The sequence below is a fragment of the Sciurus carolinensis genome, chromosome 4 (genome assembly GCF_902686445.1).
Source record: "Sciurus carolinensis chromosome 4, mSciCar1.2, whole genome shotgun sequence".
Lineage (NCBI taxonomy): Eukaryota > Metazoa > Chordata > Mammalia > Rodentia > Sciuridae > Sciurus > Sciurus carolinensis.
In genome coordinates this window covers 77909279-77928954 of record NC_062216.1, presented here as the reverse complement: position 1 = coordinate 77928954, position 19676 = coordinate 77909279, and the positions used below count along the sequence as shown (strand labels likewise).

Sequence of the window (19676 nt, the reverse complement as noted above, 5' to 3'; positions counted from 1 at the left end):
TTACTGCAAACCAGCAATTGTTCACATGAGATAGATTAGAAATTTGATAGACTGGGGCCACATTGCTCCCTGTAATATAAGGGTCTACTGTTCCAGAGGATCAACCATGGGAATTAGCCTGAGGATGTGAGCTTTTAGAATCTGCCCACTGCTAGGCTTATCCAGCCTGACCCTAAGTTCTAAGATAAACTATTGTGCATGGTATTGTGCATACCCTAAGTAATGGAGTCATGCCCCAAACTATCCTGCCCAATATCTCAGTAATGTTGATGAAGGCCGTGCTTTGATCTCCAAGTCTATCACTAAATTAGGAGAGACCCAATCTCAAAGCTTCAGCAACCTACACTTTCTGGTGTATTCAACATATAGCTGTTCCCTTTAGTATTTAAAATAATCCAATAGAAGGGGGGAAAGACACTTAAGTGAAATGTTGATGAAATAAAATATCTTTGCTTATCATCAGGTTACTTGTGAATAAGAATGACTTGTAAGTCTATATTCTCATTGAAGTACTAATGATTCTACATTTTGACATAAGAGACTCAGTCTGTTCTCTATTTGTACAGAGAATCCTGACATCTCTAAATAGGTCTATGTTCTTAAGGTGGAGAATGAAGCCCAAGCTCTCATACAGACTATGAGACTCCAGAAGAACATTACCTGATGTTTCCTAATATAAATAAACTAATTTCCATTTTCAGAAAGATAGAGTTTATGTAATTTACCGCATTCTTCCCACTAAGAACTACTCAAATCTCTGGATGTCTTTTTTTAATATTATTTTTTAGCTGTAGATGGACATCTTTATTTTGTTTATATATTTATATGTGGTACTGAGAATTCAACCCAGTACCTCACACATGCAAGGCAAGTGCTGTACCACTGAGCTCCAAACCCAACCCTGAATGTCTTATGTAACAAAGTCATACAGAGGCTTGGAAAAATGAGGAGAACAGGCAACATTATCAGGGACCCAGGAGCAGACAAGATGGCAAGTTCTCTACATTTTCCTTTTGATTGTATACATTTCAGGCATATAGCTGAAGAAACCAGGAACAAAGAAAGGTCAATGGTCATAGATGAAAAAAACCAACAAATGCCTATTGTTTTAGCTGACTGAATAGGAAGTTGACAAGCTGAGAAGACTGAAATTTTATGGTGGCCAAAGACATACAGAGAAAGTTATGCCTTTCAGACTAGAATGCAGACTTCCATACATGTCAACATAAAGATCCCTAAACCCTCCATTGTTGTAGTTTGAGAGAAGAGTAGAAATAAAAAATACCTCCTCACCTAGGAGGAAGGAAGCCTACATTCTTTCTTCACCATAGGTAATCAATGGACCACAAAGAGGAATCTGGATCCCCTTTCAAACTAGCAGTAATGAGGCATACCTCTTTCCACACTGGTGTATTGTCTGTCGAGACAAGTTAGGAAACAATAATAAGGCATTTCTACCCCTCATAGACAGGGTGGTTTCCCTGGAATCTGCAGGGCAGCCAGAATTACATCCCCACCCAGCACTCATGAGCAACCTCCTTTTGCACTGGTGTCAACAGAGGTTAAAAGGACTAAAGCAGCAGTTGCATTCCCACCTTCTGATGAACTTGTGTGACCAAAATTGAGACAAGAAAAAAAGTAAATAACATATAAATTCTCATAGTACTTGAAATATCCCAATGAAAAAATTAACAATCAGCCATTTTCATGTTGTTTATAACAAAAAGTCCAGTATAGTGCCAGCTGAATCACAGGAGAGGAAAAATAGGACAGGCCTGAAAAAGAACGCAAGCAAATAAATCCTGAAAACATCCCAAACTTGGCAAAAGACATAAACCTACAGATTATAGGTGTGCATTCCCAACTGTCTTAGTCCATTGTGCAGCTATCACAGAATACCACACGTCAGGTGGCTTATAGTCAAAAGAAATATATTTCTCACAGTTCAGGAATCCAGAAATCAGAGAACAGGAGGCCAGCATGATTGGGCTCTGATGAGGCTTGTAGATAAACATGTTCTCACTGTATCCTTATAGGGCAAAGAATAGAGAGACCTTAAGTGTACTCCTGTTTTGATTATAGCACTGATATCCACATGAGGTGCTGGCATGCATGATGTGATTTAACCCAAATTACCTTCAAAAAGCTCCATCTCCAACTGCCACCACACTGGGGGCTGGGATTTTAACTGACAGATTTGGGGGTCCTCAAGACCAAGCAAGTTTAAGAGTGACATGCACACCAGGATAACAAAGATAATGCTTAGAAGCAGTGAAAGTGAAAGAGCTTTCCTTTGTTGGAGATAATTATACAAATGAAGCAGGAAACTGGAAAGATGCAAAAGCTATGATAAAGCAGCTCCACATTTCCCAAGTGCCAAAATAAAAGAACTGTTCATCCTGATTTCTTCATTTGGTGATTTTGTCTTCTAGGAAAGAAAGGGATGGAAAGACAGTGGATGAAGGAAGACCAGAGAATTTGTGAGCAGCAGACCCTACATTAAAAGAATAATTAAAGGCAATTTTTAGTCAGTAATGAAATGATTAAAAAAGTTGAAAATAAAAAATAATATATGCATATAAAAAAAGTTGAAACAAGAAAAAAAAACAAGATATGGGAATATATGTGTGAATGTGATGTATCTTACTTTTGTTCTTGAGTTTCTAAATATGTTGTGGTTGAAGTAAAATTGTAGTAATATTGTGTAAGGGATCCCACAAAACCACACCAGACATGGGAAATCACATAAGGGAGTTTATTAAGCAAAAAGAGTGTCTCCCTGCAGGGTAAGAGAGAAAATGGGAGGAAAAGAGAAAGGGAGTGCACTAGAGAGAGTGGAAAGCAAGGAGGAGAAAGAAAGTGAGTCGGGGGAGAGAAAAGCAAAAGAGAGAAAAGATGGCAGTGAAGTTATCTTTAAGAATCCCACTGGGCTAACAGGGGACTAATAATGGAGAAGGATACTTGCAAGCCAACTGATGAACCAATAGCTAGCTAGGATGTTCACAGACTGACAGTAGTTGGGAGGCGGGCAAAATGGTTGCACCGGAAAGGGCGGGGAGAGCAGCTTTCAGACTGACAAGCTAGGTTGTGATGCAACGGAAAGGGCGGGGGAACAGACATTCCCCCATTTTGTTTTTATAAGAAAATCTTATGTTCTCCAGTTCTTTCCCACCTTATCTCTCCTTCCTGCCTAAGTGGCTAGAGCTGGTTTTGCAGGTGAGATGTAAAAAGTCCATTCTCCCAGGGGCAGTGTTCATCTTCCAGACTTCCAGAGGCAGAGGGCTTTCATGGACTTCATTTCCTCGATTTAACTGATCCCCAATTTCTACACTGACTGCCTGTACCCAATTCTGGCTTAACTCCTTTACTGCTTTAGGGAATCGGGGCAATGACCGATCTGGCTTCTTCCAACTGGAAAGGGGCAGCGTGGGGCAAACAGTTTGGAGTTCCCTTTTTAGAAATCGGGTCAATTGAGGGGTCCATGGTAGAAGTTTGACTGGGAAGAGCAGGTTGTAAAGGCATCTGGGGATGGGTGCTTCTATGAGAGAAGAACAAGAAGACATGAGTACTGAAATGAGATTAATACAATATAAATGTTGAAGAATCTGGAACATGCCAATGAATATCATAAAGATGACAGAAGTCAATAATTCCTCACCAGGGGTGGAAGAACTGAGTTGTTCCCATAACAAGGCCTAGCAAAGGCTGGTTGTAGGCCTTAAACTGACTAGAGGACAAAGCCTTTATTTGGGAACTTTAACATTGTCCAGGTTATCAGGAATGTAAATACAACATTTAGTAGAGATACTAGCAAACATAGATTAAGCCTACCTGTGTCTGTAGGCTTTAAACTGACTAAAAACTTCTGACTCTGGCAGTTTCTCTTGATAGTTATCAGGCACATTTGCCTAAGAATCTCTCTTTTGTAGCTTTTAGTCTTTATTCTAGTGGGTTAACACAAGTGTACATCTTAAGTTACATTTAAATATTATTTCTTTTAAATGCCCAAGAGTGGCTATATTTTGGTTTTAACTTTTTTGCTAGGTGTTTAAGATCAAGCTGGTCAAAGTGACCTGTTCCTGTCTGTTAAAGAGTCAGCTGAGTTCCCACAGGGGTCACTCATAGAAACTTGAGAGCCTTAGCTTTAGTGCTGTCTGTTAGGCAGGGTCTCCTCAATTAGGTGGCTTCCCTTGGAAGCATTAGGGGTGTCTCCCTTTTTCCATGACCCTCCTCTGCTGCAGGTGCATTGATTGATTTTTCATCCTCTAGTGGCCTCATCAATCTCCTTGATCAGGAGGTTGTGTGACCCACCCAGAGTTGCAAAACTCCTTAGAGATGTTCTCTTGTTCCCAGGGTTCAGGCTGACTTTGAGGGCAAGACCCAAATATGGACTTCTCTTGACCTCTGCATTTAATCTCAATCTCTAAGTTTGATCTTAACCATCAAGCAAGCCAGTTTCACCAGTCATAAAGTAAGAGTACTGGGCTTTAACTTCAATGTCTGTAACTTTACAGTTATTTACCCCCTTTTATCTAAATGGGGGTCTACGTTATCTGTCCTACAGGTGATGGCTTACTATTTATTTCAAAGTTAATCTATGGTGTATTTCTGCAAAATATTAATCAGGCAACAGAGTTTACAAGGAAAATACAAAATGGAATCAACAACAGTAAAACATTCAGTTTGTGCAATAGCTATCTTGAATTTTGGCTGAGTTATTCATTATATCCCATTTTGAGATCACAGTAATCTTTACAACAAACATCAAACTTTGAACACAACTTTAAATGAGTTAAAGTCTGGCTTACTTTGGAGCCATTCTAACATGAAGCAGGGTTGTGAGGCAGAGCCTTATCTCAGGTAAGGCGGGGCTTTTCCTGAAGCTAATTTTTTCCTCTTTTGCCATGACCAGCATGACCAAATTACACTCTTTCTTAAATGTCATTTTAAGAAGTTTACATATATTGACTCCTGAGTCTATATGAACATTAGTTAACACAATTTAACATTATATCTAAAACATGAATCAAAGAAAGGCTGGGAGAGCTTTTAACTTTCCTTTTGTGTGGCAAAGTGGCAAAATGCTTTCATGTTTCATGATAGACAAGTTTAATTTGGAGAATAGCAGCTTGATAAATTTTCTGATTTAAAGGTTTGTATACCTGAAAGATATGAACACATTTAATATACAAAGAATAATGTTTTTATGTTACTCCATGGAATAACTTTATAAATTAATCAGATGTCTCTAACAAACACATTTGAGTAATCCCATACATGTCAACTCTAATTCACTCATCTTATTGTAAAAAAAACCAAGATATCAGACAAGTGTTAAAAAACCAAGATATGAGACAAGTATACCAACAGTATTTGCCGTCTCTTTCCTGTGGAAGAAAAGTCCTAGAAAAATTGATGTTAGACATTTTATAAACATCAACATTTAATGAGTTTGACCACCTAGAGACTTGCGAGTTAATTTCAAAGACATTTTGCTTCTATTAGTTTGCCCAATTTAAATTGAACCTTTTAAATTACATGAATTAAAAGTATTTGGATCCATTTTTTAAATTTTAATTTTTATGCATGCTTATATTTAACACAAAAGTAAAGGCCTTGTAATGTTTATCTCCATTGCAATGTAACAGATGTTCAAAAATAACTCTAGAGTTGGATAAAAAGAACTGATCAAAAATCATTAACCTAGGTATGTAGGACCAAAATTGTGAGCTAGCATTTAACAAAAACAAGAGTCCTAGAAGAAAAATGATAATGGTCATTAATTATAGCATGAGAAAATGAGAAAGAGAAGGGCAGAGAGAAAAAATGAAAGGGAGAGATAAAGTGATCTATGTTGCAGCCCAGGAAAAATTTAAAATGGACACTTCTTTCCCTTTCTTGGGTTTGAGACTGGTCTAAGCCTTGACTGAGATCTGAAAGGGGCTAACAGGTTCCTGGTTAGTAATCAATTCAGGTTTGGACGCAGAAAATTGTGAAACATTATCTCCCACTACTTGTGGGGAATGGGGCTGCTATATCATACTCCTTACTGGGACATGCCACTGATGGTCAGGCTGGTTACTTCCTCCACACTGGCGTATGTGGGACCTCGCGGCAGGAGGACTAGGTGGCTGGACTGGGGAATGGAAGCAGAAACAGCTGAGTCAAAGTTGGAGGAGGAAGAGGGATTAAGAGGGGAGAAGAAGGAGGTTTTTGAGTTTGCAGGAAGAGCATAAGAGCACAAGAAAGAAGAGACTTGAAGATAAGGAATCCCTTTCCATCTGCCCGCTCGCTCATGGGAGCTGTGTGCCATTACGTGGCCATTTTGGATTGATGTGGGGAGGACCAAGAAGAAAGCTTGGGACCTATCTGTAGCCCCTGAACAGAGCTCTGTGAACACCTGCCTGGGTCCCCAGGTAGACGTCTGAGGATGGTTCTCTGCAGCTTCCAAGGAACAGACAAAACTCTTTAAGGCACCAGCAACTAGGTAGGCAGGCAGGCAGGCAGGCAGGCAGGTGGGTAGAGAGGAAGGACAGGATGGGATAGATCAGATATATTAACGTACATGTGGATGGTAGTTGGGTGGGTGGGTGGATAGATGGACTGTGGCCAAATATAAACAACTTTTGATAGCTTTAAGCTGGGGGTCAGGCGAAGGATTCCCAGGGGTGAATCTGCTGGAATGGAGGACCCAGATCCCATGGTGGAGACTGATACAGCCGAGTCTGTGACCAGGGTGTCCCGAGGCCAGAGTAGTTGACTGGAGACAAGAAAACAGCACATAGATGGTGTCGTCACACAAACATCAATGTGGGGCCAGGCAAAAGCCGAGAAGGGTTGAGGACCTGACATCAGGGTTTTCAAGTATAAGTGCAAGTGCGAGCGTGAGTGGGAGATGAGCCTCCACCCTAAGAGAGAATCTCCACCATAAATCAGGAATCCACCGGCAGATAAGACTGACTATAGGGGCCAACTGTAACTATAAAAGTTGTGGCTGGGGGTACCCCCACCCCTCAGCCGCCTTGAGAGTCCTGGACACTCGACGGTCACTTCTCAGGTCAGCAGAGGTGTGTTTAGGTGGTCTAGAGTGGGGACCTGTCTAAGGGAACTTACCAATCCGAAGTCCAGTGTGCATGCAAAAAACTGAGTGTATGGGCAAATGGAAGGTTGGGCCGTGTCTGGGGATCACTGGGGCATCAGATGGGGTTCTACTTGCTTAAGAGACAGTGGAAGAATCCATCCAAGTCATGGTACCAATATAAGGGATCCCACGAAACCACGCCAGACACGGGGAATCACATAAGGGAGTTTATTAAGCAAAAAGAGTGTCTCCCTGCAGGGTAAGAGAGAAAATGAGAGGAAAAGAGAAAGGGCATGCACTAGAGAGAGTGGAAAAGGAGGAGAAAGAAAGTGAGTCGGGGAAGAGAAAAGCAAGAGAGAGAAAAGATGACGGTGAAGCAATCTTTAAGAATCCAGCCGGGCTAACAGGGGACCAATAATGGAGAAGGAAACTTGCAAGCTGACTGATGAACCAATAACTAGCTAGGATGTTCACAGACTGACAAGTGATTGGGAGGCGGGGAAAATGGCTGCACCAGAAAGGGCGGGGAGAACAGCTTTCAGACTGACAAGCTAGGTTGTGATGCAACGGAAAGGGTGGGGGAGCAGATACTAAGTGTATTTTCAGAAATACAATCATCCCCTCGTGCCCTAGGGATTCCATCCAGTGCCCATATAGTCCTAAGTTCCTTGCATGCTTGTTTATCTTACACAAAATGGCAAAATATTTGTATAAACCTATGCACATCCTGCCATACACTTAAATTATCTCTAATTCACTTATAACAGCTGGTATAATGTATATACTATACAGATAAGTGTTTAGTATATTGGCAAGACACAAGGAAGAAAAATTGGTACTTGTTCAGCACAACCATTTTTTTGAAAATTTTTGATCCATATGTAGTTGAATGGAAGAACGTGGACCTCACAGATACAGAGAGCTAACTGAATACAACTATATTTTGAACAGATGTGGGTAAAGGGTCATATAAGGTTTCCACACTTCACCCAAAGTGCTAAAATGTGGACTTGCAGTTAGACTGTGGTTTTATATATATATATATATATATATATATATATATATGTGTGTGTGTGTGTGTGTGGGTGTGTGTGTGTGGGTGTACTGCAAAATCTAGAGCATCCACTAAAAACATCTCTCTCTGTAACACTCAAAAATGCTGTAGTAAAAGAAAGTGGAAATCTAAAATAAAATGTCAAGGTGATAAACAGGAAGGCAGGGCATAGAAACAGAGGAAGTAATGAGATGAGCAGAAATTTTGAAATGAAATGGCACAGTTAAAGCCCAAACTATCAATAATTAAATCAAATGGAACTGATTTAAAAGAAATGAAAGGGTTGAAATTTAGAGAATTTCTCGATTATAGAAGCAGAAAAGTCTATAGCATAGCAAAACCTACCCATTATTCATATGTGTGTATAACATGTACAAATTTGTTAAATATTATGTAACTCATATTTTGCATAATTGGTTTATGAAATAAATTAGTTTTCTACAGTTAATAATGTTGTATAGAACTGGTACACATTGTGAATAACACTTGTAAGGCTCTCAGTGCAGTCCTTTCCTGGCAGAGGGAAGATTTCAGTGGTGTCGGCACTTTAGAAGGACAGCAGCTGAGTTAGGCTCCTCATCCTCTGCTGCTACCTGTGACACAGAGCTGTCTCAAAAACCTTTATCCCTCTGACAGCTACTCCATTTCTAAGTGACCCCATCTAAGCCCAGGGCTCCTGCTCCCACTTAGACCAGGATGTGCTATTTGCATGGTACATGCACAACTGCCCTAGTGTGGAACCACCTCACTGCTCTCTAGGTAGTCACATTTGATTGATCAGTTAAAATTTGAAACCAGAACGTCTTTCCATGGTGAGAAGATACTAATATGTGACAATTTGAAGTCCACTGACACTTTCCACTGGTTTGATTTTGTAAATCATCCTAATGATACATCATGAAACTTCAGGCCAAAATCTACTTGAAACTACAAAGAAAAAGTGATGGAAAGTGGAAAAATCATGACTGGAAAAACAAAATTATCTTGTTAAAGAAGAGTAGTGGAAGGCAAGGACTTATTTTTCTATTTAGAAGAAAAGTTCTGAAAAGCTCTTGATTGAGCCAGTGTAAGGAACCTTAAAATCTGATGTGCTCTGGTACAAACTCATCATAAGAGCAAGAGATTTACTATGTGTTGTATAATAAACATGGATGAACATGCAATATTTGCCTCTGCCATAAAGTAATGAGCAACTATGTAAATTAATAATGCAAACAACTTTTTAAATAGTTCTTTTTTAAAATCATTTATTTTTTATTTGTTACAGACTTCATGTTGATTCATTGTACACAAATGGGGTACATCATTTCTTTTCTATGGTTGTACATGATGTAAATTCATACCATTCATGTAATCATACATGTCCATAGGGTAATGATATCTGTCTCATTCCACAATTTTTCATATCCCCTCTCATTTCCTTCTACATAATCTAAAGTTCCTCCATTCTTCTCTCACTTCCCATCCCCTCACCCTCATTATATATCATCATCCACTTATTAGGGAAAACATTCAGCCTTTGGTTTTTTGGGATTGGCTTATTTCACTTAGCATGATATTCTCCAATTCCATCCATTTATTTGCAAATGCCATATTATTATTTTTTATGGCTGAATAATATTCCATTGTGTATATATACCACAGTTTCTTTATCCATTCACCTGTTGAAGGACATCTAGGTTGGTTCCACAATCTAGCTATTGGGAATTGAGCTGCTATAAACATTGACGTGACAGCATTACTATAGTATGCTAGTTTTAAGTCCTTTCGGTACAAGCTGAGGAGTGGGATAACTGAGTCAAAAGGTGGGTTCATTCCAAGTTTTCTAAGGATTCTCCACACTGCTTTCCAGAGTGGCCACACCAATTCGCAACTCCACCAGCAATGTAAATCTGTGCCTTTTTTCCCACATCCTCGCCAACACCTATTATTGTTTGTGTTCTTGATAATAGCCATTCTAATTGGAGTAAGATGAAATCTTAGAGTTGTTTTAATTTGCATGTCTCTAATTACTAGAGATATTGAACACTTTTTCACTTATTTATTAATCGCCTGTATGTCTTCTTCTGTAAAGTGTCCAGTTCCTTCGCCCATTAATTGATTGGGTTCTTTTTATTTTTGGTGTAAAGCTTTTAAGTTCTTTATACATTTTAGAGATAAGTGCTCTATCTGAAGTGCATGTGGAAAAGATTTTCTCCCACTCTGTGGGCTCTCTTTTCACATTATTGAGTATATCCTTTGCTGAGAAAAAAACCTTTTAGTTTGAGTACATCCCATTTATTGATTTTTGCTTTGATTTCTTGTGCTTTGGGAGTCTTGTTGAGGAAGTCTGATCCTAAACCAACATGATGAAGATTCAGGCCTGCTTTGTCTTCTATTTGGTGCATGGTCTCTGGTCTAATTCCTAAGTCCTTGATTCATTTTGATTTGAGTTTTGTGCAGGGTGAGAGATAGAGGCTTAATTTCATTTTACTGCATATGGATTTCCAATTTCCCCAGCACTATTTGTTGAAGAGGCTATCTTTTCTCCATTGTATGTTTTTGGATCCTTTGTCTAGTATAAGGTGGCTGTATTTATGTGGGTTCATCTCTGTGTCTTCTATTCTGTACCATTGGTCTGTCTGTCTATTTTGCTGCCAATTCCATGCTGTTTCTGTTACTATTGCTCTGTAGTATAGTTTAAGGTCTGGTATTGTCATACCTCCTGCTTCACTTTTCCTGCTCAGGATTGTTTTGGCTATTTGAGGATCTCTTATTCTTCCAGATGAAATTCCTGATTGCTTTCTCTATTTCTATGAGGAATGTCATTGGGATTTTAATTGGAATTGCATTGAATCTGTATAGCACTTTGATAGAATGGCCATTTTGACAATATTAATTCTGCCTATCCAAGAACATGGGAGATCTTTCTATCTTCTAAGGTTTTCTTCAATTTCTTTCTTTAGTGTTCTGTATTTTTCATTGTAGAGCTCTTTCACCCCTTTTGTTAGATTGATTCCCAAGTATTATATTTTTTGAAGCTATTATGAATGGAGTGATTTTCTTAATTTCTCTTTCAGAGTTTTAAAATATATGTTGAGAGAGCAAAAAGAAACTTTACAACAGACTTGTCTTAACTATCTCATTTGACAAGAAATTACTGGGTTTTCTTTGATTATCCCACAGTAAGAATCCACATGTTCTCATTACCAAGTATGCACAACCCTCCACAGAAAGAATCACCCTGATTTACTAATACAGAAGAAACTCACAGTAAATTTGTTCAGTTTTAGTTTGTCACTATGGCACATACATGCTATGAAGCACAAATTCATATCATACTAATTTTATAGGAAATCGTACATACCTCTCACAAATATCTTATTTTAACATTAGGAAAGCGTAGGGAACAGACTCCTTTCAGTACTGAAACAGACACAATACAGAGGCATAACATCTTCTGTCCTGTCCATGTTAGAAAGAAAATGTCTGCCAAAGATGTCTAGGCCATGTTTCCAGAACCCGTAAATATGTGAAATGAAAGGGGAAAGAGGAATTAATTTTACTGATCAATTGACCTTCAAATAGAGGGATCATCCTGTACATGCAGGTGGAACAAATGTAATTACAAAGGTCCTTAAGTGTGGCAGAGGGAGGCAGAAGCACCGGTGTCTGAGAGAAATGATGTGAGATCAGCCATCTTGAAGGTGGAGGGGGCAGAAGTCCAGGAGTGAGGGAACTCCAGTCTGACTCTTCCTAGTGCCTCTAAGAGGAAATACAGCTCACTGATCCCTTTTAGACCAGGGAGGCCCATTTTTGATTACTGGCCTGTAGGAGTACATGATTAGAGATGTGTATTATTTTAAATTGACAAAAAATTCTGCTCATTTTGTATAGTAGTCACAGTGTAAATGCACCCTTCACAGGTCTGTGTGATGTTTTCCTGTGACACCTGTCAAGATTAGGGGTTAGGGTGACAAAAAGGCTACTCGCAGGGGAATACGCCTATTGCTGTTCCTATCCAAGGCAAATAAGCAGTATGTGGTTTAATGAAATACCAAATAATCTCAAAATACAATCTAAATAAGCAATTACTGGGTCCATACCAAATGGGAAATGATTAATAAACGTTCCTCCCCCATCAATGCACTGTTGACTCCACCCTGCTCTTTCTCCTCAGCAGGAAGTGCCACCCTATGTGTGGCTATTTATAGAAGTTGTGCAGTCCTCTATAGTGTCATTGTAGACTTTTTTAAATTTCAGAATCCACACAGAGGGTATTTGGTACCAGGTGTGTTTGGTGCACACCTCTAAAGAGAGACGGGGAGGGAGATAGGAATCACTGAGAGCAAAAGAGGCAGTCAGAAGACCTGCCCCATCTGTTCACACAACTGACTGTGGTCCTTGAAGTATGGCTTAATTTCTGATGGGCTTCCCCGTGCCCCTGCCCATGGAACTGCGGATTGAACAAAAAAAGTGCTCCACTGCCAGTTTATGAATTCAGCCTGGGACTTAATTTCTTTCGGTGTAATTCCATATCCTTCCTCCCTGTCCATGTGCCTGACTTGACATATCTGCTCACTGTTCAGTTATCCATTTTACCTTAGGTAGATTCAACATTAAGGGATTAAAAAAGGAGTATGACAAAATATTAAAATTAGGCTATTTGGAATCAGTCAATTTTCGGGAATCAACACCGCTGCAGTCAACAGGCGGGTCCCAAGCGCGCTCATGAAGCACCGCCCATTCGGTCTACGGCTAGGGCCATCCCAGTGCGCAGTGAGAAAGGCGAGATTTCAAAGGAGATGGTAAAGGTAGAGCGTTATGTATCCGGAAAGAGGCCAGGCTATGCCCCTGTGGAGTCTTCAGATGAGGAGGATGAAGAATTTCAATTCATTAAGAAAACCAAAGAACAAGAAGCAGAACCGGAGGAACGGGAGGAGGATTCATCTAGTGAGCCCCGGCTGCGGCCTTTACAGAGCCCTATTAGTGAAGATGTGGACGAGAGATTGACCTGACGTCGGAAAATAGAACCTGAAGTAGTAGGAGAAAGTGACTCCGAAGTAGGAGGAGATGCTTGGCGCATGGAATGAGAAGACAGCAGCAAAGAAGAGGAGGAAGAGCGGCGCCATGGCAAGATGCGTCAAGGAGCGCAGGAGAGAACAATCGAAGAGATGGAAATCGTGGAGGTGGAAGACGAAGGTCGTTCTGGGGAGGAGTCCAATTCAGAGTCTGAGTATGGAGAATACACGGAGGGTGAAGATGAGATGGAGCATCGCCTTAATCCAGTCTTCATTCGAAAGAAGGATGGAGTGAGAGTTCAAGAACGCGAGACCGAGGCATCGAAACAGAAAGAGCTAGAGCGGGAAGCAAAGTGCAGGGTGAAGAGAGGCGAAAGGACACACTGAAGATTGTAGGTGAGGAGACGAAGGAAGAACTGGAAGAGGACAAGCGTTCCCTGTCTGCACTCAATACTGACCGTGAAAATGATGAAGAGAAATATGAGGCATGGAAAGTTCGAGAGCCAAAAGAATCAAGAGGGTCAGAGAGGACCAAGAAACGCTCAAAAAGGAGAAAGCAGAAATTAAACACTTGAGAAACCTGACTGAGGAAGAAGAGAGGCAAGCTGAACTTCGGGCAAATGGCAAAGTCATCACCAACAAAACTGTCAAGGGCAAATACAAGTTTTTACAGAAGTATTATCACCGGGATGCCTTCTTCATGAATGTGGATGAGGAAGTATACAAGAGAGATTTTAGTGCACCTACCTTGGAGAATCATTTCAACAAAACCATTCTTCCTAAAGTCATGCAGGTCAAGAATCCAAATACACCCACCTTGTGGTTCAAGATACCACCTCCTTCAACTCATCATGGGGCCAAGAGAGTGCCCAGAACACGAAATTCTTTAGACAGAAGGCAGCTGGAGTATGAGATGTGTTTGAGCGACCATCTGCTGAGAAGAGGAAAACTACCTACAGTCCAACTATTTATTCCAACTGTGGGACACCAGGGGATGTCTCAGCATCTGGTCCTTGATATTCTTTTATCATTATTCACATGGTTCTTATATCCACCCTACTGGACTTACTGCCATACCATTAGTGGGTAGTCCTGTCCTAGAAGTTGCTTTGTGAGGTTTGGACTCAAACTGAGAAACCTACAGAAAAGCATTATCCAGGTAGGTTTATAGGCTTCCCACTTAATACAGTTTCCGAGAAATCTGAGGTTTCTCTGCTGTGGCTTCCCATATTTACTTGGGCCTATTCAGTTTTCTTCCATTCACTTATCTTGTGTCAGAAATGTGGGTATGTTAAGTGGAAAATGCATTACTTCTACCTTAGGGTTAGGAGTAGTATACCAGAAATTTAAACTCGCTGAAACCTGTTTTGCATTTTTGGATGGAGTCAACTTTTCTAAGTGAATATACTTTTTATCCTTTTGTGTGTATGTATGTCAAGAAATAAAAGGTACACTTGGGAAAAAAAAATTAGGTCTCCTTATTTAGAATTCCTAGGCTTTGGAACTTTTAATTGAATTACCTAGTACATTCAACAGAAAACTTGATGGCATTTTTCAGCATATCCCTTAGAGAAAACTCCATGAATGAGGTTGAACTCCTTAGCCTATCCTTCCTCCATTGCAGTAACATTGGAAAATTCAAAGGAAAGTCTGTCTTTATCCTATGTGTAATTAGGACTAAAAATCCAAACCTATAGAAATGGAAGACCTCGGGAAGAAAAGGGTTTAATGATAGATTCCTCATTCAATTTAAGAGTTGATCTGAGCACCTGAAAAGTGATAGTTTTGAAATCCTTTTCTACTGGATTAAAACCCACATCAAAAAGGCATCAGATATCTAACGAGCCATCAGGTACAGGAGAAGATCTTTATAAACATGCTCTGGGATAGACTCCTCGCTTTTTGTGGAGGTGCTGGTCCAGTCTGCAATTAAATAAAGAAATGGTTTTCACATACTTTTAGTATCAGTCATGATATGTCCTGCATTCAGGCTTATGTAATTCTAGAAAATGTAGGACTTTACAAAGTCTGTGGCAACACTTTTCGTGCATACAGGCTCACGTAATTCTAGAAAATGTAGGATTTTACAAAGTCTGTGGCAACACTCTTCCTTCAACAAACACCCAGGCATGGAGCTAAGGCTGAAATTCCCCAGCAAGAAGGGTTTGTTGAAAGTTTCTGTGTCCACTCACACTCCAGTTCCAACCAGGAACAGGTCTTACCACATGAACTAGACTTACCTTCATGTGCCAAGATCATATTTCCTCTCTTCCCCAAGAGTTGATTTAGATAAACAAACATAGTGCTAGATGAGAGCAACACATAACTGGTAACAGCTGAGTCCTCCTTGATTTATTCTTGGAATGCCTGGGAAGAAAGATTACTGAAAATACACAATAAAGAAAAGATGAAAAGATCTTTGTCCTTACCTAATGTTCCAGTCTAGAGCTCATCAGAACAAATAGTGGTGACATCACTTGAAATACAAGAGTAAAATTCCTAATTTATATGATCAAATTTCCAGGAAATTTTCTCTTCCTATTTAAAATAAAAGATTCACAGGGTTTTGATTATTGCCACAATGGAAAACCATCCCTTGATAGGTAGGTGTGGAAACTTTTGGGGTCTAATACCCTAGCTGAAATCTCCTGAAAGGTCAGGACTTTGAACTTGCTTTGTGTATGCTCTGATAATCCAAACTGATAATTTTCCTGATATCACAGGGGTTATCAAGGAAGGAAGAAAAATCTAGCCTTAACCATTCTCATAAAGTAAGTAATTGGAGCACTGCAAATACTGACGTGGAACTTCATTTGCCAAGGAAGGCGTATTCTACAAAGACAACAGAAGAACAAGAATTAAAAGTTATACAATCAACCCCATTTTAATTGGGACCTCAAATTCCACTAAAATACAACTTTGAGATTCCTAAACTACAATGCAGTCCTTCAGTACACTTAGGACTCTGCTGAAATATCATCTGCTATTATCTGTGCATTAATAATTAGATTATATAGAAATTTGCTTTTGTACATAAGAACCAAAGCTCATTGGGAGCAAAATCACAGACATCTGACAGCTACTGAAGTTAGTTCATGGACAGAAAGCATTGAAATCTTATGATACCATGGGTAAGTGGCAGACGCAAAAGAGAAAAAATTAGGAGGCTTGAGAAAAGGAGAGGCAGAGATAGGACCACTGCTTAATCATGGAGATTTTAAATATATTCTGCTTCTGTTCAGTCTACCCAGGGTCTTGCAAGAACCCTGTGCAGATGAGGGATCCCAGAACTTTATTACCTTTTTATTAATTTTTTAAAGCCCAATCTAATCTATATGATATCTTTGTGTGAAGGGGAGGAGAAACAGGATAACAGAAGTCTGGGTAAATGTGCTTTTGATTTTCAAAAACTAAATTATTCAGGAAGAGACTATTTTTCAACTAATCTATTAATGTCTAAGAAAGGTCTCCCTTATCTAACTCCAGAAATAAGTAGTTTTGTTTGTTCTCTGGATCTCATTCCTGCTCTCCTTCAAAGTGAACACTGGCAGGAAAGCAGTGGGAAACCAGGAGTGGGAATCAGCCCTGAGCCTGGCTGCCTCTGTGACCACTGTCGTCACAGCAACCTTATCCTATGCCCCGATATCTCACTTGCAGAAGTGAGGTGATGATGATAATCAGAGCTACCTAATAACAAGGTTCTGTCAATGAAACGGATTGCAATAAGGGCTGAATGAAGGTTCTCAGGTATACTTAGCCTTGGAGAGGGGGTTTGCTAGAGACATTCACTGCCTGAACCAGGGTTTTGAAATAGATTAAGCAAGTGGTCATATTTGGGATGTATTTGAAAGGTAGAGTCAAATAGATTTGGAAATAGGGTCTTGGGGAGTGAGAAATCAAAAAGACTCCTATTTTAAAACATAATTTAGTGAAACAGTTGTCATAAGCTGAGAGGGCACTGGGAGGTATTATGAGCTATATTTTCTCTCCTTCCCAGAGTACCTCTGGGTTTAGGAAGCCCTAAACCTAGAACCTCAGAACATGACTATATTTGGAGGCAGGGCCTTTAAATAAGTGCTTAAGTTAAAATGAGGCTGTTAGTGTCCATCCTAATCCAATATGACAAGTGTCCCCATTAGACACCTGCCATACACAGAGAGACTGGATACACAGAGAGACTGTTGGGATGCCTGTGCACAGACGAGGCCCCATGTGAGAACACAGCATGGAGGGCCAGGCACAGAGACCTGCTAAAAATCTAAAGCTGCTGCCGGCTTCATCTTGAACTAACTTCAAATCTGTGTGAAAACAAATTTCTGCTGTTAATTTTACTCAGACTATAATTTTTTTCAGCTATTGTTGCAGATTAAGTTGAAAAACAGGAATTAGGATGTAGAAATCAATGATTCTACTGGTGACAACTAGGTTTAATACACATATTCAAGAGAAGTGGGTCACTTGAGGTCTGCAACTCACCTTAAGGTACCTCACCTGCCTGCTGAGGTCTTTCTTATTGCTTCAACTCCACCCTTCGTACCTGATAGTCTGCCCTGTGGGCTTTTTCTTAACCTCTGTTTTGGTTGTGTGTGGTGGGTTCACAGATGATATTTTTCTTTCATAATACACTAATCTCTTTCATTCATTGCTGACTTTGGAGAAGGTCAGGCTAAAGGTCTGAGTTGAGTGATACTTGGAAGAATCCCAAAGGCAGTGAAAAATTGACAACATTACTTTTTTAATTGTATAATTATTTTTATTTTTATTTTTACTTTTTTCTGAGGAATCTGAGTATTTTTTATTTTTTTTTTATTTTTACAGACTGCATTTTGATTCATTGTACACAGATGGAGTACAACTTTTCATTTCTGTGATTGTGCACGATGTATATTTATACCATTCGTGTAATCATAGGGTACTGATGCCAACAATATTTATATTCCCCTTCAGAGTACATCCATGATTATGCCAGGGGAAGAAAACCATCAGCCTGGACACCCTGCAAGGGTCACATTATCTGTAGCAAAACCCATTGTTTAAGAGGTTCTCCTGCAAGAATGGATACTCATGTGCACAGCATAGGATGCAGTCAAGACTGGACAAAGGTCCTGTCTTTAAGATTTTCAATCGCATGGCCATCCGACCAAAATGTCGTAAAGTTACCTCAAGCACTGTAATAAAATGAACAGTAACACAAGATGCACACACCAGATCAAAATGGTAAGATACAGTTGGTTAGACTGATCAATCTAGATCATCAATGGAAAGGATGAGCAGGCAGCTACCAGAGAGAACAGAATGAACCCAATGTGAAAAGAGGCAAGCAATGCAGGTACCAAAGAAGACTTGTTGGAAACACAATACCTTTTTACCAAATTTGAAGTAAAAATTAAATATTCTAATGAAAAGTAGAACTAAGGCAGATTTGGAAGATTAAATAAATGAATTTTAAATATAAAGGGGGGAGCCAGATATAGGATGATAAATAAAATCAGTAGGCTGTTCAAAATATAAATATCTGATTCCCAAGGAGAGTGGGAGGAATGATTATCAGTGCATCACAGACAAAATTCTCTGTGGTGGAGACCAACTTGAGGAAACAGCACAGAATGTGACTGCTAAACAAAACACAAATGCAAAGCAATTGAAGCTTCAAAAGTGACGTCGTGCTACCTCATTCAAGTGAATAAATGTGGCCAACATATTTTCACTGATGTGATTAATAATGCTTTCTTCAATAAAACAAGTTCCAAAGGCATCTTACAGGACATCCCACAAAAGGACTGGAACCCAGAGGAGGTCTGAGAGATCTGAAATGTGTGATTCCTCTAGGAAATGTGCATTTGCATTGCTGTGCTATGGAAAACCCCTCGGGTTTTTTGTGGCTGCTTTTGCTTTAATAACGCCCATTTTAAGGCATATGTTTCCACAGCACCAAGGCCTCCTCATTAGAACCAGATCCAGTGATTCCTGGACAGTTTTTCTGGGTCTGAGCAGGCTGATGGTCATCATTCAGTTACCATGTGTCCATGTGGTATCCTAAGTCATTACAGAGTTGAGAAGGAATGACCTTAAATCATCAAAACTTCAACTGAATATCATATACATGAACATTATGCTTGATGGAGTTTGGACCATAATAAAGCAGACCATCTCCATTTTTGGTGCTAGGGTCACTGCTGACACAAATATGCACATGTGTGTAGCACCAAACACAACACACAGTGGAAGGACAGAATCACAGTCTCATCAACCAGAGCGAAGTTCAAACAACTAGGGAACCTCAATTCTAACATGTTTGCTGAATGCTTGTCTAATATCCTTCAGCACTATTGCCCAAGCCACTTGATGTACTTAGAAATGAGATGCTGACAACCCACTCCATCCTGCTGGGCTAAGGTCCCAAAGAGAAAGCAAGGATGCAAGACATCCCAGTGCGTCAGGTGTGAGGTCACCCAGCATGGCGATCAAAAGCACCACTCTTCTGCTCCTCCTTATAAAGGGAGCTGCTCTGATTCCCCCAGCACAGACGTGGGAGCAACTT

General features: G+C 39.9%; 1 pseudogene; it reads left to right on the top strand.

The window, feature by feature from the left end:
• LOC124982790 (microfibrillar-associated protein 1-like) overlaps positions 1 to 14152 on the top strand; it is a 30289-nt pseudogene extending 16137 nt beyond the window's left edge.
• Positions 14153 to 19676: the final 5524 nt, after the last annotated feature.